The sequence below is a fragment of the Heptranchias perlo genome, unplaced genomic scaffold (assembly GCF_035084215.1).
Source record: "Heptranchias perlo isolate sHepPer1 unplaced genomic scaffold, sHepPer1.hap1 HAP1_SCAFFOLD_138, whole genome shotgun sequence".
Classification (NCBI taxonomy): domain Eukaryota; kingdom Metazoa; phylum Chordata; class Chondrichthyes; order Hexanchiformes; family Hexanchidae; genus Heptranchias; species Heptranchias perlo.
The window spans coordinates 173,914-200,303 of record NW_027138624.1 but is presented as its reverse complement, the minus strand read 5'-3'; the positions used below and the strand labels follow the sequence as shown (position 1 = coordinate 200,303).

The window sequence follows — 26,390 nt, the reverse complement described above, 5'->3', positions numbered from 1 at the left end:
AAGAGTAGATCTCCTTTATGGTCCCTAATCAGGCCCACCCCTCCTCTTATTACACGTTTACTGTTTACATGCCTGTAGAAGACTTTGGGATTCCCTTTTATGTTGGCCACAGTCAGAGCGGGATGTTCTTGTACAGAATGTCTGCTATGAGCAGGCGGCCCTCCACCACCTCCTTAACCTCGGTGATGGTGAATTGACGTCCTTGCAGCAGAATCCCCAGGCCCGAGGATTGACTATCGTTGATTCCCGACCAGTTCGACTGCCCGTGGGTCCAAATGCGTGACCACTGTCGGTAGTTGCTAAGGTGCGGGATCACACACTCCTGCAACAACAGCATGTCCTTCTTGACCCTCGATAGGTCGTTCAGAGTTGCAGCACACCGTGTAGTAGCTTTAACGTTACCGTCCATTTCCAACCCTCGGGCCAGATTTTGCATTGGTGTCATGTGCAGGAACTTCTGGACAGTCCTTGGGCTGACGACATAGGCCTGTCCTCCTTTGGGAGAGGGTCTGCGTTCGGCGGTCAACGGCGGGATTTCTTGTGGTGGTATGTCCGTCACTTCTGCGGCCAAGTCCAGCTCCTCGGCCTTTGCTGTTTGTGCGTTCTCCGTGAATGTCGTGCTGCTCCTAGTGTTCCGGATTTGGGGTGCGTTGGATGCGTCCCTGCTCCCGGTGTCCCAGAGCGGGGTGTGACTGCTCCCGAGTCCCGGGAGTGGGAGCGTGCTGTCTGTGACACTTCTCCCGGTGCTCCTGAGCGGGATGTTCCTGCTCCCAAGTCCCTGGAGTGGGAGCGTGCTGTCTGTGACACTTCTCCCGGTGCTCCAGATCGGGATGTTCCTGCCTCCGAGTCCCTGGAGTGGGAGCGTGCAGTCTGTGACACTTCTCCCGGTGCTCCAGATCGGGATGTTCCTCCTCCCGAATCCCTGGAACCGGGAGCGTGCTGTCTGTGTCTCTTCTCACTGTTGCGTTTTGCCACTTCCTTTGATGAAGGCGGGGTCTCCCCCCTTTTTTCCTGTTCATCAGTCGAGGAGCAGCCGCTGTTGTCCATTGAGGGCTCGAAGCGCCTTTTGCTGCCGGTCCAACCTTTGATGTCAGTTCCCCTGATCCGACAGGACTTCCTCTTTTTCTTTTTCTGTGTGGTCCATCCTTCTTCCGCCCCTGGTTCACCTTACATCGGCTCAGGGAGAGTCTCGGGATCGACTGTCTGGGCTTGGTTGGTTTTCTTGACGCTCCCTCCCTTTTCCTTTTCCTCCTCTTGGTCTTTGGCTTTTTCACAGGAGTCGCCGAAGTGGGGGAAGGGGTCTTCCCTCCATTGGTGCAGCCACGACTGCGGCTTTCCTCACCTGCGTGCCCTGCCCTCCTGTCAGTCCAGTGCCTGTTGTCCATCTTGCTGCAGTTTCTACAGATCACCTCGTGCCCGGGTTTGCCGCAGGAGCGACACACTCTGGGCTGCCCCTGGTACACCGCACACCCACGACTCGTCCCAATCACGAAGCTTGAGGGGAGGTGAGTGATGTTTCCCGGGCCATTCACACTCAGCGTCGCCGTGATGCTCCTCTCGTTCGTCCAGGTCACGAACATTACCTCGATGTTGATGCTCCAGTCCGCGCCATCCACGTTTCTCCTGAGGAATGTCAGCACATCCATGACGGGCACATGTGTGTTGAACATGTGGACCGTCAGGGGCCCTTCCTTCCCCAGTGGGGGTGTGAAGAGCGGCTCCTCAGTGTGAAGTGACAGCGGCCCTTCCATCCCCAGTGGGAGTGTGAAGAGCAGTGTGTGTGATAGATGGATAGAGAGATAGATAGATAGAGAGACAGGTAGATAGATAGTTAAATAGATGGATGGAGAGATAGATGGATAGAGAGATATATAGGTAGATAGATGGATAGAGAGAAATATGGATAGAGAGATAGATGGATAGATAGATGGCGAGATAGATAGATAAGATAGATAGATACATTTAAAGCAGTGGAGAGACAACAATACATACAAATCAGTCGAAGTAGATTTATATTGATTTTTAATAAGGTGAAAGTAACAATGGATATAGTGAAAGAGATAAAGAAACATAAAATTAGTAGAAAGAGAGCACGATAGACAGATTTATAATTAGAGACAGAGTTAGAGATTGGCAGAAGGAGCGATGGAGAAGTGGAGTAAGTTGGAACATTGGGGGCGGGGAGTGGGTGCAGGAATAGTCTGTCTTTTTGTGAAAGTTTAATTGAAATGTATTGAGTCAATTGAAGATCAATTAGCAATGGACAACTACAAATTGCCCGGTACAAACTCAAATATCCCTCGCCCCAATAAAGCTATGCTGGTAAAGAAACAACTCTATTGACACCCAAACTGAACGGCATCAAATCAGCAAAGGTTACTTGAAAGGCATCTAGTGATGAGCTTCAGACTGAATGTACTGGGGATGTTGTACTGAATTAGGCCGACCATGGAAGGCCCTGCAGTGATACTACATATCACGTGTTTCTCTGTTCTAATGTTGAGAAAAGACTCGAAATTAATTGAATACAACTGCAGTTCCTGAACGGGACTTTCTCCTTCACCTTAATATCCTCTAAACAGATCCGCCGCCTATCAAAGTCAACCTGCTTGACCTGTTCGGACTTTGACATTTGAGTTAATGATTAGTTTTGGGGTACATCGGAACATAGGAAGAGGAGTAGGCCAATCAACCCCTCGTGCCTGCTCCACCATTTGATAAGGTCATGGCTGATCTGTGATCTAACTCCATATACCTGCCTTTAGCCCATATCCCTTCATACATTTGGTGGCCAAAAAGCTATCTATCTCAGATTTAAATTTAGCAATTGAGCTAGTATCAATTTTCCGTTTGCAGAAGAGAGTTCCAAACTTCTACCACCCTTTGTGTGTAGTACTGTGTTAGTTTGAGGTGCTGGATTCTTTTGAGGAACACTCTTGGTTTGAGGTGCTGTAATTGTTTGAGGAACACTCTTGGTTTGAGGTGCTGTAATTGTTTGAGGAACACTATTCGTTTGAGGTGCTGTATTTGTTTGAGGAACACTAATAGTTTGAAGTGCTGTATTTGTTTAGGTCCAGTATTAGTTTGGGGTACTGTATTAGTTTGAGGAACACTATTAGTTTGAGGTGCGGTATTTGTTTGAGGAACACTATTAGTTTGAAGTGCTGTATTAATTTGAAGTGCTGTATTGTTTGAGGAACACTATTAGTTTGAGGTGCGGTATTTGTTTGAGTTCCTGTATTAATTCGAAGTACAGTATTCGTTTAAGGTGCTGTATTAGTTTGAGGTGCTGTATTAATTCGAGATACGGTATCAGTTTGAGGTACTGTATTTGTTTGAAGTACTGTATTAATTCGAGGTACAGTATTAGTTTGAGGTGCTGCGTTAGTTTGAGGTGCTGTATTAGTTTGAGATGCTGTACTAATTTGAGGCAATATATTAGTTTGAGGTACTGTATTAGCCTGAGGTGCTGTATCAGTTTGAGGTGTTCTTTAGTTTGAGGTGTTGTATTGGCTTGAGGTGCTCCATTAGTATGAGGTGCATATTAGTTTGAGGTGCTGTATTAGTTTGAGGTGTTGTAGTAGTTTGTGGTTTTATATTAGTTTCAGAATCTGTATCAGTTTGAGGTGATGTATTAGATTAAGGTGTTGTATTCGTTTGAGGTACTGTATTAGTTTGAGGTAATTTATTAGTTTGAGATGCTGTATTAGATTGAGATGCTGTATGAGTTTGAGGTATTATATTAGTTTCAGGTTCTGTATCGGTTTGAGGTACTGTATTAGTTTAAGGTGTTGTATTTGTTAGAACATAAGAACATAAGAAATTGGAGCAGGAGTAGGCCAATCGGCCCCTCGAGCCTGCTCCGCCATTCAATAAGATCATGGCTGATCTGATCCCAACCACAAATCTAAAGAACACAAGAAGTCGGAGCAGGACCCGGCCACATAGCCCCTGGGCCCTCTCCGCCACCCACAGGTCATTGACCGATCCGAACTCAGCTTCATGTCCAATTTCCTGCCCGCTCCCCATAACCCCTAATTCCCTTTACTTCTAGGAAACTGTCTATTTCTGTTTTAAATTTATCTAATGATGTAGCTTCCACAGCTTCCTGGGGCAGCAAATTCCACAGACCGACCACCCTCTGAGTGAAGAAGTTTCTCCTCATCTCAGTTTTGAAAGAGCAGCCCCTTATTCTAAGATTATGCCCCCTAGTTCTAGTTTCACCTATCTTTGGGAACATCCTTACTGCATCCACCCGATCAAGACCCTTCACAATCTTATATGTTTCAATAAGATCGCCTCTCATTCTTCTGAACTCCAATGAGTAGAGTCCCAATCTACTCAACCTCTCCTCATATGTCCGCCCCCTCATCCCCGGGATTAACCGAGTGAACCTTCTTTGTACTGCCTCGAGAGCAAGTATGTCTTTTCTTAAGTATGGAGACCAAAACTGTATGCAGTATTCCAGGTGCGGTCTCACCAATACCTTATATAACTGCAGCAATACCTCCTTGTTTTTATATTCTATCCCCCTAGCAATAAAAGCCAACATTCCGTTGGCTTTCTTGATCACCTGCTGCACCTGCATACCAACTTTTTGATTTTCTTGCACTAGGACCCCCAGATCCCTTTGTACTGCAGTACTTTCCAGTCTCTCGCCATTAAGAAAATAACTTGCTCTCTGATTTTTCCTGCCAAAGTGCATAACCTCACATTTTCCAATATTATATTGCATCTGCCAAATCTCCGCCCACTCACCCAGCCTGTCTATATCCCCTTGCAGGTTTTTTATGTCCTCCTCACTCTCTACTTTCCCTCCCATCTTAGTATCATCTGCAAATTTTGATATGTTGCACTCGGTCCCCTCCTCCAAATCGTTAATATAGATTGTAAAGAGTTGGAGACCCAGCACCGACCCCTGTGGAACACCACTGGTTACTGGTTGCCAGTCCGAAAATGAACCATTTATCCCAACTCTCTGCTTCCTGTTCGATAACCAATCCTCCACCCATGCCAGAATATTACCCCCAATCCCGTGATTATTTATCTTAAGTAATAATCTTTTATGTGGCACCTTGTCGAATGCCTTCTGGAAGTCTAAATACACTATGTCCACTGGTTCCCCTTTATCCACCCTATACGTTATATCCTCGAAGAACTCAAGCAAATTTGTCAGACATGACTTCCCCTTCATAAAGCCATGCTGACTTTGTCCTATTAAATTATGCTTATCTAAATGTTCCGTTACTGTCTCCTTAATAATAGACTCCAAAATTTTACCCACCACAGATGTTAAGCTAACTGGCCTATAATTTCCAGCCTTCTGCCTACTACCCTTTTTAAATAACGGTGTTACATTAGCAGTTTTCCAATCTGCCGGGACCTCTTCTGAGTCCAGGGAATTTTGGAAAACTATCACCAAAGCATCCACAATCCCTACTGCCACTTCCCTCAAGACCCTAGGATGGAAGCCATCAGGTCCAGGGGATTTATCCGCCTTGAGTCCCATTATTTTACTGAGTACCATCTCCTGAGTGATTTTAATCGTATTTAGCTCCTCCCCCCCGAGAGTCCCCTGTTTGTCCAGTGTTGGGATATTCTTAGTGTCCTCTACTGTAAAGACTGAAACAAAATATTTGTTCAGCATTTTTGCCATCTCCATGTTTCCCACCATTAATTTCCCGGTCTCATCCTCTAAGGGACCTATGTTTGCCTTAGCCACCCTTTTTCTTTTTATATAACTATAGAAACTCTTTCTATCTGTTTTTATATTTTTTGCTAATTTCTTTTCATAATCTAACTTCCCTTTCTTAATCAATCCTTTAGTTACTTTTTGCTGGCTTTTGAAGAATTCCCAATCTTCTATCCTCCCACTAAGTTTGGCTACCTTATATGTCCTTGTTTTTAGTCGGATACTATCCTTGATTTCTTTACTTAGCCACGGATGGCTGTCATTTCTTTTACACCCTTTTTTCCTCAGTGGAATATATTTATTTTGAAAGTTGTAAAATAACTCCCTAAATGAACACCACCGCTCATGTACCGTCTTACCCTTTAATCTATTTTCCCAGTCCACTTTAATCAATTCCGCTCTCATACCATCATAGTCTCCTTTATTCAAGCTCAGTACGCTTGTTTGAGAATCAACCTTCTCACCCTCTAATTGGATATGGAATTCAACCATGTTGTGGTCGCTCGTTCCAAGGGGATCCTTAACTAGGACATTATTAATTAATCCTGACTCATTACACAGGACCAGGTCCAAGGTTGCCTGCCCCCTTGTAGGATCAGTTACATACTGCTCAAGAAATCCATCCCTGATGCACTCAATGAACTCGTCCTCAAGGCTGCTCTGCCCAATTTGATTTGTCCAGTTAATATGATAATTAAAATCCCCCATAATTATGGCTGTTCCCTTATTACATGCCCCGACTATCTCCTGATTAATACTTCTTCCAGCAGAGTTGCAACTATTAGGAGGCCTATATACTACGCCCACTAATGTTTTTTTTCCCTTATTATTCCTTATCTCCACCCAAACTGTTTCATTATCTTGATGCTTTGTCCCAATATCATTTCTCTGTATTACAGTGATTCCTTCCTTTATTAACATAGCCACCCCACCTCCCCTTCCTTCCTGCCTGTCCTTCCTGATTGTTAAATACCCTGGCATATTTAATTCCCAGTCGTCGTCACCCTGCAGCCATGTTTCTGTAATGGCCACAAGATCATACCCATACGTAGTTATTTGTGCCGTTAACTCGTCCATTTTATTACGAATGCTACGTGCATTCAGATAAAGAACTTTCAAATCTGTTTTGTGACGCTTAGTTCCTGCTTTTTCCTTTTTTAACACTTTACCTATTACTCCATACCTTCTGTCCCTTCCTGTTACGCTTTCCTCTCTCTCCATGCTCAGGTTCCCAACCCCCTGCCACTTTAGTTTAAACCCTCCCCAACAGCACTAGCAAACACTCCTCCTCGGACAGCAGTCCCGGCCCTGCCCAGGTGCAGACCATCCGGTTTGTACTGGTCCCACCTCCCCCAGAACCGTTTCCAGTGTCCCAGGAATTTGAATCCCTCCCCCTTGCACCATTCCTCTAGCCACGTATTCATTTGAAATATCCTCCTATTTCTACTCTGACTAGCACGTGGCACTGGCAGCAATCCTGAGATTACTACCTTTGAGGTCCTATTTTTTAATTTACCTCCTAACTCCCTATATTCTGCTTTTAGGACCTCATCCCCTTTTTTACCTATATCGTTGGTGCCTATGTGCACCACGACAGCTGGCTGTTCGCCCTCCCCCTCCAAAATGTTCTGTAGCCGCTCCGAGACATCCTTGATCCTTGCACCAGGGAGGCAACACACCATCCTGGAGTCTCGGTTGCGGCCGCAGAAACGCCTGTCTATTCCCCTTACAATTGAGTCCCCTATCACTATAGCTCTGCCACTCTTTTTCCTCCCAGCCTGTGCAGCAGAGCTACCCGTGGTGCCAGGAAGTTGGCTGCTGCTGCCTTCCCCTGATAAGTCATCCCCCCCAACAGCATCCAAAGTGGCATATCTGTTTGAGAGGGGGATGGCCACAGGGGACCCCTGCACTACTTGCCTGCATCTCTTACTCTTCCTGGTGGTCACCCATTAGTTTGATGTACTTTATTAGTTTGAGACGATGTATTAGCATGAGGTATTATATTAGTTTCAGATTCTCTATCCGTTTGAGGTACTGTATTAGTTTGAGGTACTGTTTAATTTGAGAAGCTCTATCAATTTGAGGTGTTATATTAGTTGGGGTATCTGTATTGTGAGGAAAGAGTTAGTCTTTATATTGAAGTAATATTAACCTTTTGCTTTTGACTCTTAAGTAAGGAAGTATAAATCTCTGTTGGGAGAATGAAACTACAATCATAAGACAGATTTGCTTCATTTGATATGCATGCATATGATTAATATAGAGACTAGTAGATTCTGAAGTCCAGAAATTCATTGATTTTAGCTGATATCATTATACTCGTAAGTTTAATTATTCTTTCGATATAAACAATTCTCTGACCATCATAACAAGGCCTTTAAATCATTCAGAGCTGGTGTGTATGTGTGTCAGGCAGCATTGTGTGCTATTCGTCTTACCAGCTTCACAGGGAAGCAGGAGAGGTGTGAGATCTGTCTGATTGCAACGTATCATTCCAAGCTGACGAAGCGGGAAAGGGCTGTACTGGTGAGAGATAAACACCATTCTGCTTTCTGGTCAATGGGCAAGGCCATATGTTTTAACGAACAAGTTCAAAAGTTATCGTTATAATTAATGCCTAAAGCAGAACACCTGGCTGTGTGGAAGGAGCCTGTTTGCACCACAAGGCGACATCTAGTGGAGGAGTGTAGTTAGGTGATGAGGGAAGTGATACTCTGATAACATCGGAAATGCTGGAAACCCTCAGCAGGTCAGGCAGCATCTGTGGAGAGAGAAACAGAGTTAATGTTTCAGGTCAATGTCCTTTTATCAGAACCAAGTTGGGCAGTTGTGTTAGGTAATAGTATGAAACATGGGAATTGTTTCACTCATGTGGGGTGATTTGGAGACTTTTCAGTCTTTGGAAGTTCAAGATCAAAAGTAAAATAAGGGCTTCTCCGGGATTTGAACCAGGACCTCTTATATATTTGGATTAATAACCACAAAGCGAGAATCAACCCCTGGATGAACCAGCCCACGGATACAAAACAATGCACTCAAGAGCCAGCTATCGTAAAACACTTTTTGGTGGCTATCCTTGATAAGCAATTATGAGTACAGGTTGCAAAGACTAGACTTGCATTCTCTTGAGTATAGAATATTAAGAGGTGATCTAATTGAGGTGTTTAAGATGATTAAAGGATTTGACAGGGCAGATAGAGACTATTTCCACTGGTGGGGAGACTCCAGAACAAGGGTGTGTAACGTTAAAATTAGAGCTTGGCCGTTCAGGGTTGATGTCAGGAAGCACTTCTTCACACAAAGGGGAGTGGAAATCTGGAACTCTCTCCCCTAAAAAGCTGTTGAGGCTGGGGGTCAATTGAAAATTTCAAAACTGAGATTGATAGATTTTGGGGCTAATTCGGGAGTTTAATGACATTGAAATTTTTTTCCCTGTGACTTGTATAGTTTCGATCGATGAAATGTTCGTGAAAAGTGTCAGTGTAAAGAGAGTCAGCAGGTCATGTTTTCCATTGACACTTCCTTCAGACCTGAGACCGAAAAGTTTGTCGTTTTCATAGTGTAGCGGTTATCGTGTTCACCAGTTACATGCAGAAAATGCCCGATTTGATCTCGGAGGGAAGCATTTTGTTGGGATTTGCTCCCCATAAACCTCCAGGGTCGAGTTTCTTCAAGTGTGAAAGGGGATACAAACCTTTTTAAATTTAACAGCGGCTGCACCGGATTCCTGGTATAATAAGCACGAAACATTTTTAAGCAGACTCCTCAAATACATAATGTAAAATGGGAAGGGATAAAAGTTCATGAAATGCAAAGCGCAAAGATTTATTAACGTTTCAATTGTCAGTTCGCAAACAAGTTAGCATTTCCTTCAGTGTGTAACAGAACGTATGAATGGTGATTGAAAAGAACAATAAGTGTCTCACAGACTTGAATTATTTTTGTGCAATGAACTATTCCCAACCACAAGGGAACACTGCATCAATCATATATATTTAAGTAAGTAATAAGTATATATAAATATATAATCAATGCCATCAGTTAACCTCGTGGCGCAACGGTAGCGCATTTGACGCCAAATCAGAAAGCTGCGTGTCCAAATCACGTCGAAGTTACTATTTATCTTCCCATTCATAGGAGCCTGGATCATTTGGGAATTAATGCTTTTTAACAATAAACGGAACTTTGGACACTAGTTCTGCGGTGCCAGGGAGGGAAGCGTCCTTTCAAAATAAACTACTGGTAGCGGTGAGCAAGTTAAGGCACAGCAGGTGTTGGGACAAGTGAGTGAACCGTCTTAGTTCAGTTGGTTGTTGCTTAAACGCCCGGGTGCTTGATTCTGACACATTGATGGGCCCGACAGACAAGGAAGTAGCAGTGTCCTCAGGCTTGGCTAGCTCAGTCAGTAGAGGCATTCACCTCAGGATCGTGGGTGCTAGTTTCAACTTTTATGCTGCACTCATAAGCGGACCCCAGCGCTCCATTTTCGCTGAAATGGAGAATTTCTCGGCCACCTTTTTCTTGATATCACAAATGCTGGCGTGCGAGTGAAAAGGGCCCTCCTCTTCACTGTGAGTGCAAGAGACAAGTCTGTAGGTACCGCGTGGCGTCCAATGAATGTCAAAGCTTTGAAAGAAGAGTTAGCGATTCAGGTACACAAACCTCGCTGGTGGATAATCAATGTTTTTGTCAAAGGTTCCAGCCTTGCCTTCATCTCTTGCCCTTTGCAAGGCACTTTTTCCGGTTTAAATGTACAAACTGGGTGAGTTGGTGATCGGGGGGACTGCAGTAGACTCAGCGGCCCCGGGTGAGACACAGAAAAATCCGCCCAAGCCCTGTCCCAATGTACGTTTGTGGAAGTAAACACGGGAGGGGACGGTGTGACGTTCCAGTCAAACCTCCTGTCCGGGAACGCCTCGATTTTAAAATTCTCATCCTTGCTTTCAAATCCCACCATGGCCCTCGCCCCACCCTACCTCTGTAACCTACAACCCTCCCAGATCATGTGGCGACAAGGGCAGGTCAGAGCATGGGTATTCAGCGGCGAGTGACTCAGCTCCTGACTCCCCAAAGCCTTTCCACCATTCACAAGGCACAAGTCAGGAGTGGATGATTGCAGCTCCAACAACACTCAAGAAGCTCGACACCATCCAAGACAAAGTAGCCCGCTTGATTGGCACCCCATCCACCACCCTAAACATTCATTCCCTTCACCACTGGCGCAATGTGGCTGCAGTGTGTACCATCCACAGGATGCACTGCAGCTGCAGCAACTCGCCAAGGCTTCTTCGACAGCACCTCACAAACCCGCGACCTCTACCACCTAGAAGGACAAGGGCAGCAGACACATGGGAACAACACCACCTGCACGTTCCCCTCCAAGTCACACACCATCCTGACTTGGAAATATATCGGCCGTTCCTTCATCGTCGCTGGAACTCACTACATAACAGCACATGGACTGCATCGGTTCAAGAAGGCGGCTCAACACCGCCTTCTAAAGGGCAATTCGGGATGGGCACTAAATGCCGGCCTCGCCAACGACGTCCACATCCCATGAACGAATAAAAACAATCTCTGTGCTCCTCCAATTCTGGCCTCTTGCGCATCCCCGATTTTAATCGCTCCAACATTGGCGGCCGTGCCTTCAGCTGCCGAGGCCCGAAGCTCTGGAATTCCCTCCCTAAACCTCTCCGCCTCTCTCTCCTTTAACACATACCTTAAAACCTAACTCTCCGACTCAGCTTTTGGTCACCTGTCCCAATATCTCCTTATGTGGCTTAGTGTCAAGTTTTGTTCAATAACGTTCCTGTGAAGCACCTTGTGACGTTTTACTACGTTAAAGGCGCTATATAAATGCAGGTTGTGTCCTCTGGTTATCGACCCTCCTGCCAATGGAAACAACTACTCCGCATCCATTCTATCAAAATCCCCTCATAATTTGCACACCTCTATTAAATCTCCCCTTCACCTCTTTTTGCTCGAAGGAGAACAATCCCAGCTTGTCCAGTCTCTCCACATAACCCATCCCCGGACACGATGGAAGGCGGAGGGTTGAAACCAGGTTTGCAAATTATTGCCAGTCGGGAGCTGGACAAATCGAAAGGAACCGAAATGACAAACAGCTTTGTGAATCTGTCGATACGCTTTGGGAAACAGAATTGGAGACAAATAAAGGACTGACCAGACAGGCGGCCAAGACGCAGCTGAGTCGGCATGTTCCCCTGGAACAGTTAATCTGATGCTGTATTTGAAATTAAGAGGTCGGAGCCATTTAAAGCGTTCCCAGTTGCTGCAGATCAGGGAGCAAAACCTGACATCAGCGCAAGAACGCTCACAACACTTCATCTTTATTTGTTCATGGGATGTGGGCGCCGCGTCGCTGGCGAGGCCGGCATTTATTGCCCATCCCGAATTGCCCTTGAGAAGGTGGTGATGAGCCGCCTTCTTGAACCGCTGCAGTCCGTGTGGTGAAGGTTCTCCCACAGTGCTCCTTCGTCACAGACAAAGCACCGGTGGGCGCGCCGGTTGCAGGAGAGCTGGTTGGCGGTGATATCGATGCTGTGAGCGAGACCAGACCGTTTCTATGTTTCCACAAACAATGTCCCATCCTTTGTTTCTGGAAAAGTAACACTGATGGTGGACAATTGCATTTCTGTGGCTGCAACATGTAACTTTGGCTAGGTGACACGCTGCTTTAGTGTATCTTGCAAGACAGTCTAGCTGACGGTCTCTGTGGTGCAATCGGTTAGCGCATTTGGTTATTAATCAAAAAGTTGGTGGTTCGCGACCACCCAAAAACAAAAATTGCACCTTTTTCTTCCCACATTCGGATTCATTGCCTCATTCTGATCGCCCTGAAGGCGGTGCCAGGTTTTAATTCCTGATCTGCAGTAAATGGGAGCACTTTAAATGACTCCGATCTCTTAATCTCATTTCAAGTTTTCTAATGTGTGATTTGGCTGCAAGAAAACACTCTGTGAACAATGTGATCTGAGCATGCCTGATTCGCCACAATTTACACTGCGGTCGGATATCAGGCACATGAAAAAAAAACAGTGAAATGTTTGTGTGGGCGCGATGCTCTGGGACTCCCTGCCTGACCATCGCCACCGATCCTTCTCTGCAGCCTTCCGAAATACAGCGCAGTAAATGTATCTCTGTGAAATGAGCTCCTGGACAATGATACGGAAATTAGTTTGGCTGAGGGTTTATGTCCCTAACACGGCGCTTGAGCCATCAGGTTTCCGTAGTGTAGTGGTTATCACGTTTGCCTCACAAGCGAAAAGTTCCTGGTTCGAAACCAGGCGGAAGCATTTTAAAACCTTGTTCCCAGTAAAAATGAGTAAATATTTCACGATTCACACTGCTGATTCAATGTGAACAAAGTCCATATCTCACAGCCATGTTATTGCAGTTCGCTGCGAGCAGGCAATGAAAGCAAGCGTCATGTTGGGGGTGAAGGCTGCTTCCAATCCTGTCTCACACCCCGTGGGACCTGGCGGAGATTTGATGAACCCGATATATTCAACCAAGGTGGGAGAAATGAATCGGTGTTTGAGAAACATTCATCTGGATAATAAAAATCCAGGACTCCAGATCAAAAGGCTGCGTGTTCACATCACATCGGGGTCACTGTTTCTTTCACCGCTCACATGACACTGGATAATCCCAGAATGAAGGTTTTAATTGCTTTTTCAACAAAAAAAAACAGAAGTTTGGTCAAAACCCAGATTCAATACCAACCCAGTGGCAGGGAGGGGAGCGCCTGATACTCATTTGTTTCATGCAACAAACTGACACGAATAATGGTATTGATTCAAAATCGACCTGCACATGGACACACACAGAAAAAAGACAACCACAGAAACAGGCAGCAACTACTTGCATATATATTTAGCGCCTTTAACGTGGTCAGACGATTTAAGCTCGGTGAACTTGCTTCAGCTTTCTGAAATGTACTTGTCCATCCTTCAGAGGTCACGGAAAATATATTTTTTGCCTTTCGAAAAAAGACGCGAAAAGCAGAGACATTTCTTGTTTTCAACACGGCTGGTGAAATGGCCGGACTATCAAAATTTAAAGGCGACTACCTAAAAATCACATCGTGCAAATTAAAATCACGGTTACTATTTACTTATGTCTGTAAGAAATAACAATAAACATATCAGTCAGCGTCCGTGGTGAGACGGTGTCGAACTTGTTTGCTGCAAAGTTCACCGCTGGGCTAAAGCTGACGCCGTTTCAAGGACGCGAACCCACTCAATTTAAAGGATGGGCTCATAACCAACAGGTCCCGTCAATGTCAAACACCTCCTTTCTTGTTCAATAGAGCGAGCAGAGGCGTGTGCATCATCAGACGCCAGCAACTTTAAGAAATGGAACAGATAAAGGCACAGATGCAAGTTCCAAATCTTTTCAATCCAAAGTTATTTCACTTTACTGAAAGTGCCGTGAGGCTGAAAACGGGCCCCAGATGATTTGCGTTCACTCGTGACTTGTTTTTCAGTGTTTGTCCGTCAGGTTTGCAATTCAATTTGTATTGGATATTGAAGATATTTCAGGATGATTGCACAACATACCATGTGTAAAGCAACCATCTTGATAACTTCAATCATCACACACTCTACATCGACGCTGCAGAGGCCCCAGCATCCCTTTCAATATTGTTTTTCTTAACTCACAGTTTTCAAAAGGGAATTGGATAAACGCTTGAATGGAAACATTTTCAGGGCTATGGGGAAACAGCAGGCGAGCGGGACTAACTGCACAGCTCTTTCAGAGAGCTGGAACACGCACGATGGGCAGAGAGAAACTATTTCCGCTGGTCGAGGATTCTAGGACTTGGGGGCACAGTCTAAAAATTAGAGCCAGACCTTTCAGGAGTGAGATTAGAAAACACTTCTACGTACAAAGGCTATGTTCCGATGCTCCTCTGTTCCTATGATATTATTAATATAGAATTCCGACAAGCATTTGATAAGGTTCCACACAAGAGACTGTTGGCAAAAATGAAAGCGCATGGAACTTGAGGCAATGTATTGACATGGGTAGAGAATTGTTTAGGAGATAGGAGGCAGAGAGTAGGGATAATGGGTACATACTCCAATTGGCAGGATGCGACTAGTGGTGTCCCCCAGGCCTCTGTAACTGGGGTCTCAGCTTGTCACCATATTTATCAATGACTTTGATGAAGGAATAGAGAGTCGTATATTCAAGTTTGCTGATGACACTAAGTTAGGTGGTACAGTGAGTCGTGTGGATGCGAGTGGAAAGTAGCAAAGGGACATTGATAGATTAAGTGAGTGGGCAAAACTATGGCAGATGGAGTTCAATGTGGGGTAATCCACTTTGGACCTATGGTCAGGGTATTTTCCGAATGGTAAGAAGCTAGGAACTGTGGAGAAGCAGAGAGAATTAACGGTTCATTTACATAAATCAGTAAAAGCTAACGGACGGATCCAAAAATAATTTAAAAGGCTAACGGAATGTTCGCCTTTATCTCAGGGGGCTGGAATATTAAGAAGTGGAAGTTATGTTCCAGTTATATAAAGCTCTGGTTGGACTGCGTCTGGAGTAACTGCGTTCAGTTTTGGACACTGCACCTCAGGAAGGATAGATTGGCCTTGGAGGGGGTGCAGAGCAGATTCACCAGAATGTTACCGGGGCTAAAAAGGTTAAATTATGAGGACAGGCTGCATACACTCGGCTCGTATTTAACATCTTTAAATGATTCGATAGAATAGAGAGAGAGAATCAATTTCCTCTGGGGAATCAAGAACGAGGGGGACATAACCTTAAAATTAGAACCAGACCATTCAGATTCGAAATCAGGTAGCACTATTTTACACAAAGGGCAGTAGAAGTCTGGAACTCTGTCCCCCAAAAGGCTGTGGATGCTGGGGGTCAATTGAAGCTTTCAAAACTGAGATCGATCGATTTTGTTGGGTTTCGAGGGATAGGGAGTAAAGGCGGGTCAATGGATTTGAGGTTCAGATCATCTCTGATCTCATTGAAGGGCAGAACAGGTTTAAGGGGCTAAATGACCTCCTCCTGTTCCCAATGGAAATGTTGAGAATATGTTTTGTTGAGTCTGTGACGTCAGGGTCAAACCCCTGTCCAAACAAGGCAGGCCACATTTGGGAGTTTAATAACTTTTAAATGAACATTTTTCTTTTGTGACTTGTGCAACTTCGATCAATTGAATAGTTATGAAAGAGAATCAATGCAGTCATTCTAACTTCTGGCTGATAACCAAAACAGAAGTTTCCGTAGTGTGGCGATTTTTGCGTTTCCTTTACACGTGATAGTTCCACGGTTCAATCCTGGGCAGAAACATTATGTTGGGGCAAATTAATTTTTTCTCTGTGGAATATCTGGTCCTGTTAAATTTAACACAGATTCGTCGTCTCACGAGCATTGAACATTTTAAACCGAGCCCTTAAAAATACAGTGTGTAAAATGAGAAGGGATAAAAAGCTCATCGCACAAAAGAAATTATTAAAGTTTTCCAATTTCCCTCAGTAGCCTTTCATTCTGCAAAATAACGTTATCGGTTAATTAATGGTGATGAAAACAATGGTTGTTTTTCTTTATTCCCACAGACTTTGAGCAAGTTCATGCTACGAATATAACAAGTGTTCAAAAGTTCCTTCCCTGACCGGGAATCGAACCCGGGCCGCGGCGGTGAGAGCGCCGAATCCTAACCACTAGACCACCAGGGAGCTCTGTTAACTGGCTTATCAGATGTAATATGGATTTCTTCTTCTCTGTGATTCAGCTTTTAATTCTTTTTAGCTCCTGATTGCGGATATTCCCGTGATTAAATAGGAATAAAGTACAATAGGCTCAGGAAAACCCGGGAGGTGGCATCCCGCTCACCGAGCCTTCACAGCAGCATTCATCTCACCAAGCACTGGAGTGAGTGAAACTTTCTCTGGGGGTGGGGGGGGGGGGGGGTCTCAATGTGGAAAGAGTGGCGAGTGATGAAGTCGTTTATTAGTCAGGATGGCCGAGCGGTCTAAGTCGTTGCGTTCAGGTCGCAGTCTCCTTTGGAGGCGTGGGTTCGAATCTGACATCAGTTATTTTGACGACTATTTTATTTGTCGCTCGAGCTGCAGTTGATTTTTCGGCCCAGTTGATTTGCTCTTCCCGCAAAAAGCAACCCGGTCTCGATCCACGGCACGTTTTGACGCCCACCGGCTCATCCCTCAACCGAGCTTTGCACGAAAATATGCTTTGAACACAAGGCAACAACTATGGCGAGAGCAGACAGTTGGGGAAATGTACCACAGGAACAGGAGAAGGCCATTCTGCCCCTCGAGTCCGCTCCGCCATTTGATAAGATCATGGCTGATCTGTGATCTCACTCCATATACCTGCCTTTGGCACATATCCCTTAATAGCTTTGGTTGGCAAAAAGCGATCGATCTCAGATTTAAAATTAATAATTAAGCAAATATCAATTGCCGTTAGAGGAAAAGAATTCCAAACTTCTTCCATCCTTTGTGTGTAGAAGTGTTTTGTCATCTCACTCCTGAAAGGTCTGGCTCTAATTTTTAGACTGTGGCCCCTAGTCCTAGAATCCCCAACCAGCGGAAATAGTTTCTCTCTATCCAGAAAATGTCAATGACACAGTCAATGAAAGGTGCAGTTCACGAAGGCGGCTCACCAGCACCTTCTCAAGAGCAATTAGGGATGGGCAATAAATGCTGACCTTGCCATTGACACCCACATCCCATGAATGAAGGCAAAAAAGTCGCCTGCATTGCCGAGTAATTTCCTGCTGCTAAACGCCGGGAAGAATGAAACCATCGGCTTCAGTCCTTTGAACGAACTGTATACACTTGCCGTCGAGCTCAATCCCCACTTGGTCCTCTGCCCCGAATATCCACTGCATCAGAAAATCCTCCATAACATAGAATCACAGCATGGAAACATCATAGAAGGAGGCCATTCGGCCCATCTTGCCAGTGCCAACACTTTGAAAGAGCTATCCAATTAGACTCACTCCCCTTCCCCTTCGCCATAGCACTGCAAAACTTTCCCCTTCAAGCATTTACCGAGTTCCCCTTTGAATGTTATTATTGAATCTGTTTCCACCACTCTTTCAGGCAGCGCATTCCAGATCATGACAACTCGCTGCGGAAAAACATTCTCCTCATCTCACCTCTGTTGCCAATTACCTTAAATCTGTGCCCTCTGGTTACCATCCTTTCTGGCACTGGAAACAGTTTCTCCTGATTTATTCTATCAAAACCGTTCATGATTTTGAACACCTCTGTTAAATCTCCCCTTAACCGTCTCTGCTCAAAGGAAAACAACCCCAGCTATCCAATCTCTCCACCGCACTGAAGTCCCTCATCCCTGGCACCATTCTAGTAAATCAACTCTGCACCCTCTCCAAGGCCTTGACATCCATCCTAAAGTGTGGTGGGCAGAATTGTGTGGTGGCCAGCTGGGGCCTAACCAGTGATTTATGAAGGTTTAGCATAAGTTCCTTGCTTTTGTACTCTATGCCACTATTAATAAAGTCAACGATTCCGGATATTTTTTTTTTTACAATCCATTCAACTTGTCCTGTCACCTTCAAAGATTTGTGCACGTATACCCCCATGTCTCTCTGTTCCTGCACCACCTTTAAAATTGCACCATTTAGTTTAAAGAGCTGGCACAGCCACGATGGGCCGAATGGCCTCCTGCGATTCTATGATTTTATGTTTTTGATTAAACCTCTATGAAGCGCTTTGGGATATCCCCCAGAAGTGGGAGTCAGCAGTTCACTTTCTCCCTTAACACTTCCATCTGACCTGGTGAATCTGTGCTGCACTCCTTCCAAGGCCAATATATCCTTTCAGATTAAACGGGTATAAACTTAAAATAAGCGCCACTGTGGATCAGTTTTCGCTCACTCAAAGTTATCTGTTGATTGAAATAAGATAATGCGCTTTTAAAGAATAAGGAAGCAGCCACTATCGCCCCTTTTGACAAGCCCACTTTGTGGCACTTTTTCAAAAGCCTTTTGAATGGCCAGAAACACAACATCAACCACATTGCCCTCATCAGCCCTCTCTGTTAACTCATCACAAAACTCAATCACGATTTGCCTTTAACAAATCCACAGTGTCGTTCTATTATCAATCCACACTTGTCCAAATGACTATTAATTTTGTCCCAGATTATCATTTCTCAAAGCTTCCCACCACCTTGGTTAAACTGACTGGCCTGTAATTGCTGGGTTTATCCTTACACCCTATTTTGAACAAGGGTGTAACATCTGCAATTCTCCAGTTCTCTGACACCAAACCCTGTATCGAAGGAGGAGTGAAAGATTATGGCCAGTACCTCTGCAATTTGCACCCTTACTTCCCTCAGCAACTGAGGATGCATCCCATTCGGACCAGGTGACTTTAAGTACAGCCAGCCTTTTTAGTATCTCGTCTTTAGCAATTTTCACCCCATCCAGTATATCAACTACCTCCCCATTTACTGTGATTTCGGCAGCATTTTCTTCCTCGGTAAAGACAGATGCAAAATACTCATTTAGTACCTCATGCATAGATCTCCTTTTTGGTCTCTAATCGGTCTTACCCCTCCTCTTACTACCTGTTTGCTATTTATATACCTGTCGAAGACTTTTAATGACTTGATGAAGGGATCGAGTGTAATGTATCCAAGTTTGCAGATGATACAAAGCTAGGTGGGAAAGTAAGCTATGAGGAGGACACAAAGAGGCTGCAAAGGGATATAGACAGGTTAAATGTGTGGGCAAGAAGGTGGCAGATGGAGTATAATGTGGGGAAATGTGAGATCATTCACTTTGGTTGGAAGAACAGAAAAACAGAATATTTTTGAAATGGTGAGAAACTATTAAATATTGATGTCCAGAGAAACTTGAGTGTCGTGGACACCTGAACTCCAGGTTGTGCTAACCTAGTATAAGCATCTAAAACCTGGTGACAGAGAAAAGCTAAATAAACACTAAGACATGAAACAATTCTTGGTGGTTTCTGAAAGTCAGCAAAGTGGGATGGTTTACGACCATGAGTTAAGATCAGTGGTGCTTACGTACAGAACAATGCAGCCGAATCGTATAAAGAGAGGGCATGCTCCCTTCTCAAATGTTAGAGCTCTCAATCGGGGACAGTCAGAAGTTCATTGCCACAGGCTGTCCGCAAAGGTCAGGTCTGATACACCTGGATTCGTAGACAGGTCAGGTTGTGTTAATTGCTTGTCATTAATGTAATCTGTCGACAGTTGTATAATAATAATAATACTGTTGAATATAATGTTGAAGACAACTGTAGTGCAACTCTGTTGTAAGTCAATCTATTAAACTTGCTATTTTGTAACCACTCGTGCTAAAATCAAGCGGAAGTCATTGTTGATGGATTAACAACCCTTAGTTGTCAGAGTAACGGGAGAAATCCGTTACAAACATTCACTTGATATATAAACATCACACCCATAGTTTATATTTTCACACGTTCTTCTTCGCAGTTCGAATCGAAGTCTAAAAACCGAAAGTCCAAGTGTTTTTCAGAAGGTTCCCCTCCTGTTATGTATCTTGAGCAGTTTCCCACATCCTTTTCATGTGATGTGATAATTCTGGGTGCAGGATGAATGTAATTGGATTTGCTGCAGTCCGCTGACAGCAGGCGATGGAAGCGAGCGCCATGCTGCCGCTGACAGGTGAAGGCGACTTCTGATGCTTCCTGACATCTGGTGGGAGTGGGCGGGGATTTGAAAGCCAACCCATTCCACCGATATCGGAGCTATAAAGCGGTGCTTGGCAAACATTGAGAAAAACAAACACCCATTGCCGCACCCAGGCCTCGTGGCGCAACGGTAGCGCGTCTGACTCCAGATCAGAAGGTTGTGTGTTTAAACCATGTCGGGGTCACCGTTTTCTCCCTTGAAATTGGTTTGTATAATTCTGCAATAAATGTTTTCTTTGCGTCTTCACAAGTAAAAGAACCCTCCTCTAAAGTCTGCCTCTGTTTCCCCAGTGTCAGGGAGTGAAGCAACTGATGCCCTCTATTTATTTAATGTAACAAACAGAAGACAATCACACGTCTTCATTCAAAAACCACCCTGCATGTGGACACATAGTGAGATAAACACAGGGCAGAGATGCAGACAGTATCCGGAAACATCGGGAAATAGACAAGAGAAATAGATTGAGCGCTTTGTTATCAGAAAATTGTATGAACCTCCACGGTCAATGAAAGGGCTTTTGTTGGTCGGTTCCCCATTGCACCTCAGAATTCAGGAGAACTTGGTAGATGGTTGGTTCGGTTCCGTTGTCCCCCACCAGCGGAAATGGTTTGTCGATCCCACCCGACTAGCTCCTTTCAAAAGCCACTCTGTTCAAAGCCAATATATCCTTCCAGTTTAAAAGGGAATAAACTTGAAATGAGCGTCATTGTGGATCAGTTTTCTCTCACTCAAAGTTATCTGTTTAATGAAGTAAAAGATGCAGCTTTCAAAGAATAAGGGAGCAGCCACTTTCTCCCGTTTTGGCAGGAGAAGAAAATCGATCGGGATGTTTATGGAGACCAAGTTCCAAAATAAAGCTCCTCCCCTGAATCGAACCGGGAACCACCAAACCACGGAAAATGATGGCATTTTGTTTAACACAATGGGCAATTGAATGGTGTCCTCTCTCTGCTCGTACGTGGAATGTGTTGTTTCAAATACAGCAAGAGATGCCGACAGTGGCTACTCCCCCTTTTCTTTGAAAACTCTCAGGGTAGTGGGTTTGAGCCCCACGTTGGGCGAGTACCGTTTTAATCTTTTATGCTGCTTCCGCCGGTGAGCCCCAGCTCTGACACTTCCCCTCGCCCCCCTCCGTCTCACCGCGCACGATGGGGCCGCACCCGGGATGAATCTCTCCGATTAGTTTTCCACCCCTGTCGCAGCATGAAATGGTCCTTATCAAAGTTACAAATGATACTCCATGTGACGACCACCATGATAAACTATCCCTCCTCATCCTTCTCAAATACAATATCTCACCGTGCTGTTCTGCGTTTAGACGAGTTTCCTCTCTCTGCTCTTATTTGGAATGTGTTGCTTTTCCATCTGACAACAATTAGTATCATCGTATTATGTTAGTCCACAAGAGGAGATCATTCGGCCCATCGTGCCTGTGCCGGGTCAAACACACATATTCGTTCAAAATTCGTTCAGAGATAGATTGATTGCTTTGTTAACAGAAAATTGTCTGAACCCCCCACAGTCTACAGCTTTCCTCCTCGCTATCATGTCCCCTACGTTTAAGTCCAAATCGTTAATGTATACCACAAAAAGCAAATGACCAAGTACCGAGCCCTACGGCACCCCACTGGAAACAGCTTTCCAGCCGCAAAAACATCATTACCCTTTGCTTCCTGCCACTGAGCCAATTTTGGATCCAACAAGCCACATTCCCTTGGATTCCATGGGCCTTTACTTTTTTGACCAATCTACCATGTGGGAACTTTTCAAAAGCCTTGCGAAAATCCATGTGGACGACATCAATTGCACTACCCTCATCGATCCTTCTTGTCACCTCCTCGAAAAATTAAATCAGGTTAGACAAACACTACCTCCCCTTAACAAATCCATGCTGACTGTCCTTGATTCGTCCGTGCCTCTCGAAGTGACAGTTTATCCTGTCCCTCAGAATTAATTCCAATAATTTGAAATGGAGTCTTTCTCCTGCTTGCTGCAATAATAGATAGGGCGGTGAAAAGCCTTTCGGCCCAGCGAGCTCAGTCGGTAGAGCATGAGATTCTTCATCTCAGAATCGTGGGTTCGAGCCCACGTTGGGCGAGTGCCATTTTAAACTTTTATGCTGCTTTCACTGGCCAACAGTGCAGAAATAATGCAGAATGAAACCTGAGCTTGGTGGTCAGGATGGCCGAGCGGTCTAAGGCGCTGCGTTCAGGTCGCAGTCTCTTCTGGAGGCGTGGGTTCGAATCCCACTTCTGACATTCCTTACTTTTACGAAGACGTGGAAATATTTTATTTGTGAATTGGGCTGCAGCTGATTTTTCTGCCAAGTTGATTAACTCCTCCCACAAAAGTAACTGGCTTTGTCATGCATATGTGACTTGAGAAGTTTCCAACGGTGAAATGTTTGACATATTAATTACCTGGACAAAGAAATAGAACAGCAGTGGGAAACATTTAAAACGATGATCAATAGAGTCCAGGAGAAATACATCCCACTGAAAAGCAAGAACAAACGAGCCAGAAATGACACACCAGGGATGAATAAAGAAATAAGGGTAAAATTGAAACTAAAGAAAAAGGCACAGACGAGACAATAAAGGAGAGAGGGGAATTTGAAAAGGCTGGGAAATAAGTCTAAAGAACTATTAGAAAGGCAAAAAGGAATATCATAAAAAGCAAAGTTTTCTAGACACATCAACAGCCAAAGAAAGTTTAGGATTGGAATCGGGCCACTAAGGGATACACACGACAAACTCACAGGCAATGACAGCAAAATGGCAGAAATATTAAATAATCACTTTGCTTCAGTATTTACCAGGGAGACTAGTATTGTGGGCATGACAGTAGAAGAAGAGATCAAAAAAATATGTAAAGACATTTAAGATGGAAAGGTGGGGAGATAATTGATAAACTAATCAAACTCAGAGAGGAAATTTCCTGTAAGGTGCTTGACCAGAGTTTCAAACCGCTCAGCCACGCTAATTTCCGTATTACTGTTCAGGAGCTCATTTCACAGGGACACGATTACTGCGCTCCATTTAGGGAGGCTCAGTGAAAGGCGGAAATTGATCTATTAATAGAATCATAGAATAAGACAGCGCAATTCGGATGCCATTCGGCCCAACGTGCCTGTGCCAGCTCTCTGAAAGAGCTGTCCAGTTAGTCCCACTCGCCTGCTGTTTCCCCAGAGCCCTGAAAATGTTTCCATCCAAGCGTTTATCCAATTCCCTTTTGAAAACTGTGAGTTAAGAAAAACAATATTGAAAGGGATGCTGGGGCCTCTGCAGCGTCGATGTAGAGTGTGTGATGATTGAAGTTATCAAGATGGTTGCTTTACACATGGTATGTTGTGCAATCATCCTGAAATATCTTCAATATCCAATACAAATTGAATTGCAAACCTGACGGACAAACACTGGAAAACAAGTCACGAGTGAACGCAAATCATCTGGGACCCGTTTTCAGCCACACGGCACTTTAAATAAAGTGAAATAACTTTGCATTGAAAAGATTTGGAACTTGCTGGATTGTTCTTGGAGCAAAAAAAAGGTTATGGTGAGATTTAATAGAGGTGTTCAAAACTATGAGTGGATTTTGATAGAATCGATGGGGAGACGCTGTTTCCATTGGCAGGAGGGTCGATAACCAGAGGACGCAACCTGCATTTATATAGCACCTTTAATGTGGTAAAACGTCACAAGGTGCATCACAGGAGCGTTATTAAAAAATACGTGACACTAAGCCACATAAGGAGATATTGGGACAGGTGACCGAAAGCTTAGTCGGAGAGTTAGGTTTTAAGGTATGTGTTAAAGGAGAGAGAGGTGGAGAGGTTTAAGGAGGGAATTCCAGAGCTTAGGGCCGAGGCAGCTGAAGGCACAGCCGCCAATGGTGGAGCGTTTAAAATCGGGGATGCGCAACAGGCCAGAATTGGAGGAGCACAGAGATTTTTTTTTCGTTCATGGGATGTGGGCGTCGTTGGCAAGGCCAGCATTTATTGCCCTTTGGAAGGTGGTGGTGAGCCGCCTTCTTAAACCGATGCAGTCCGTGTGGTGAATGTTCTCCCACAGTGCTGTTAGGAAGGGAGCTCCAAGGATCTTGACCCAGCGACGATGAAGTAACGGCCGATATATTTCCAAGTCTGGATGGTGTGTGACTTGGAGGGGTACGTGCTGGTGGTGTTGTTCCCATGTGCCTGCTGCCCTTGTCCTTCTTGGTGGTCGAGGTCGCGTGTTTGAGAGGTGCTGTCGAAGAAGTTTTGGCGAGTTGCTGCAGTGCATCCTGTGGATGGTAAACACTGCAGCCACAGAGCGCCAGTGGTGAAGGGAGTGAATGTTTAGGGTGGTTGATGGGGTGCCAATCAAGCGGGCTGCTTTGTCCTGGATGGTGTCGAGCTTCTTGAGTGTTGTTGGAGCTGCACTCATCCAAGCAAGCAAGTGGAGAGTCTTCCATCACACTCCTGACTTGTGCCTTGTAGATGGTTGAAAGGCTTTGGGGAGTCAGGAGGTGAGTCACTCGCCGCAGAATACCCAGCCTCTGACCTACTCTTGCAGCCACATGATCTCGAAGGGTTGTCGGGTTGGAGGAGGTTACAGAGATAGGGAGGCGGCGAGGGCCATGGTGGGATTTGAAAGTAAGGATGAGTATTTTAAAATCGTTGCGTTCCCGGACGAGGGGTTTGACTGGAACGTCACACGGACCCCTTCCGTCGCACGCCAGCAATTGTGATATCAAGAAAAAGGTGGCGTCGTAATTCTCCATTTCAGCGAAAATGGAGCGCTGGGGTCCGTAAACGTGTAGCGTAAAAGTTGAAACTCGCACACACGATCAGGAGGTGAATGCCTCGACCGACTGAGCTAGCCAAGCCTGAGGAAACTGTTAGTTCCTTGTCTGTTGTTGCAGCGAGCCGGCTGTTGGCTCCGCTCCAAGGGTTCAGTACAAACCATGAAACTGGTTCTCCTGAATTCCATGGTGTGGAAGGCAATCGAGTAACAAGTCGAGCAATGTATTCCGCTCAATCATTGATCATTCCATTCAGATCTTCTGCTTTTCAGCTGCACTTCCCCCCAAACATTGCAATTAATTTTGCTCAGCATTTGTTTCGCTAGTTTAATATTTTGTTCGCCGGCTTTGCCAGATTAACATTTCATTTCAATTATCAATGACAGGGAGCAATGACCATCACTTGTAAAATTCCCTCGGGCCCATCAATTTGTCAGAATCAAGCACCCGGGCATTTAAGCAACAACCAACTGAACTAAGACGGTTCACTCACTTGTCCCAACACCTGCTGTGCCTTAACTTGCTCACCGCTACCAGTGGTTTATTTTTAAATGACGCGTCCCTCCCTGACACCGCAGAACTGGTGACCAATGTTCCGTTTATTGTTAAAAAGCATTAATTCCGAAATTATCCAGGCTCCTATGAATGATAAGATAAAGAGTGATTTTGATATACAGTCTTCTGATGGGGAATCAGATGCACTACAGTTGCGTCACGAGCTCCACTCACGACATGGATTATATATGTATATATACTTATTATATACTTAAATATATATGTTTGATGCGGTTTTCCCTTGTGGTTGGGAATAGTTCATTGCACAAAAATAATTGAAGTCTGTGAGACATTTAATGTTTTCTTTAATCACCATTAATACGTTCTGTTGCACACTGAAGGAAATGCTAACTTGTTTGCCAAGTGACAATTAAAACGTCAATAAATCTTTGTGCTTTGCATGTTATGAACTTTTCTCCCTTCCCATTTTACATACTTTATTTTAGGAGTCTGCTTAAAAATGTTTCGTGCTTATTATACCATGAATCTGGTGCATCCGCTGTTAAATTTAAAAAGATTTGTCGCCCCTTTCACGCTTGAAGACACTCGACCCTGGAGGTTTGTGGGGAGCAAGGCCCAACAAAATGCATCCCTCCGAGGTCGAATTGGGGACTTTCTGCGTGTAACTGGTGAACATGATAAC

The 26,390-nt window shown here is 44.7% G+C and overlaps 4 non-coding genes across 4 annotated transcripts; 3 read left to right on the top strand and 1 right to left on the bottom strand.

Moving 5' to 3' along the window:
• The first annotated feature begins 12,935 nt into the window (after positions 1-12,935).
• trnav-cac (transfer RNA valine (anticodon CAC)) lies at positions 12,936-13,008 on the top strand. Its single transcript has one exon. It is a non-coding gene; the product is annotated as a tRNA-Val (tRNA).
• Positions 13,009-16,344: 3,336 nt separating this feature from the next.
• trnae-cuc (transfer RNA glutamic acid (anticodon CUC)) lies at positions 16,345-16,416 on the bottom strand. Its single transcript has one exon. It is a non-coding gene; the product is annotated as a tRNA-Glu (tRNA).
• A 4,106-nt stretch (positions 16,417-20,522) lies between these two features.
• On the top strand, positions 20,523-20,594 carry trnaw-cca (transfer RNA tryptophan (anticodon CCA)). The gene has a single exon. It is a non-coding gene; the product is annotated as a tRNA-Trp (tRNA).
• Positions 20,595-22,585: 1,991 nt separating this feature from the next.
• Positions 22,586-22,668, top strand: trnal-cag (transfer RNA leucine (anticodon CAG)). Its single transcript has one exon. It is a non-coding gene; the product is annotated as a tRNA-Leu (tRNA).
• Positions 22,669-26,390: the final 3,722 nt, after the last annotated feature.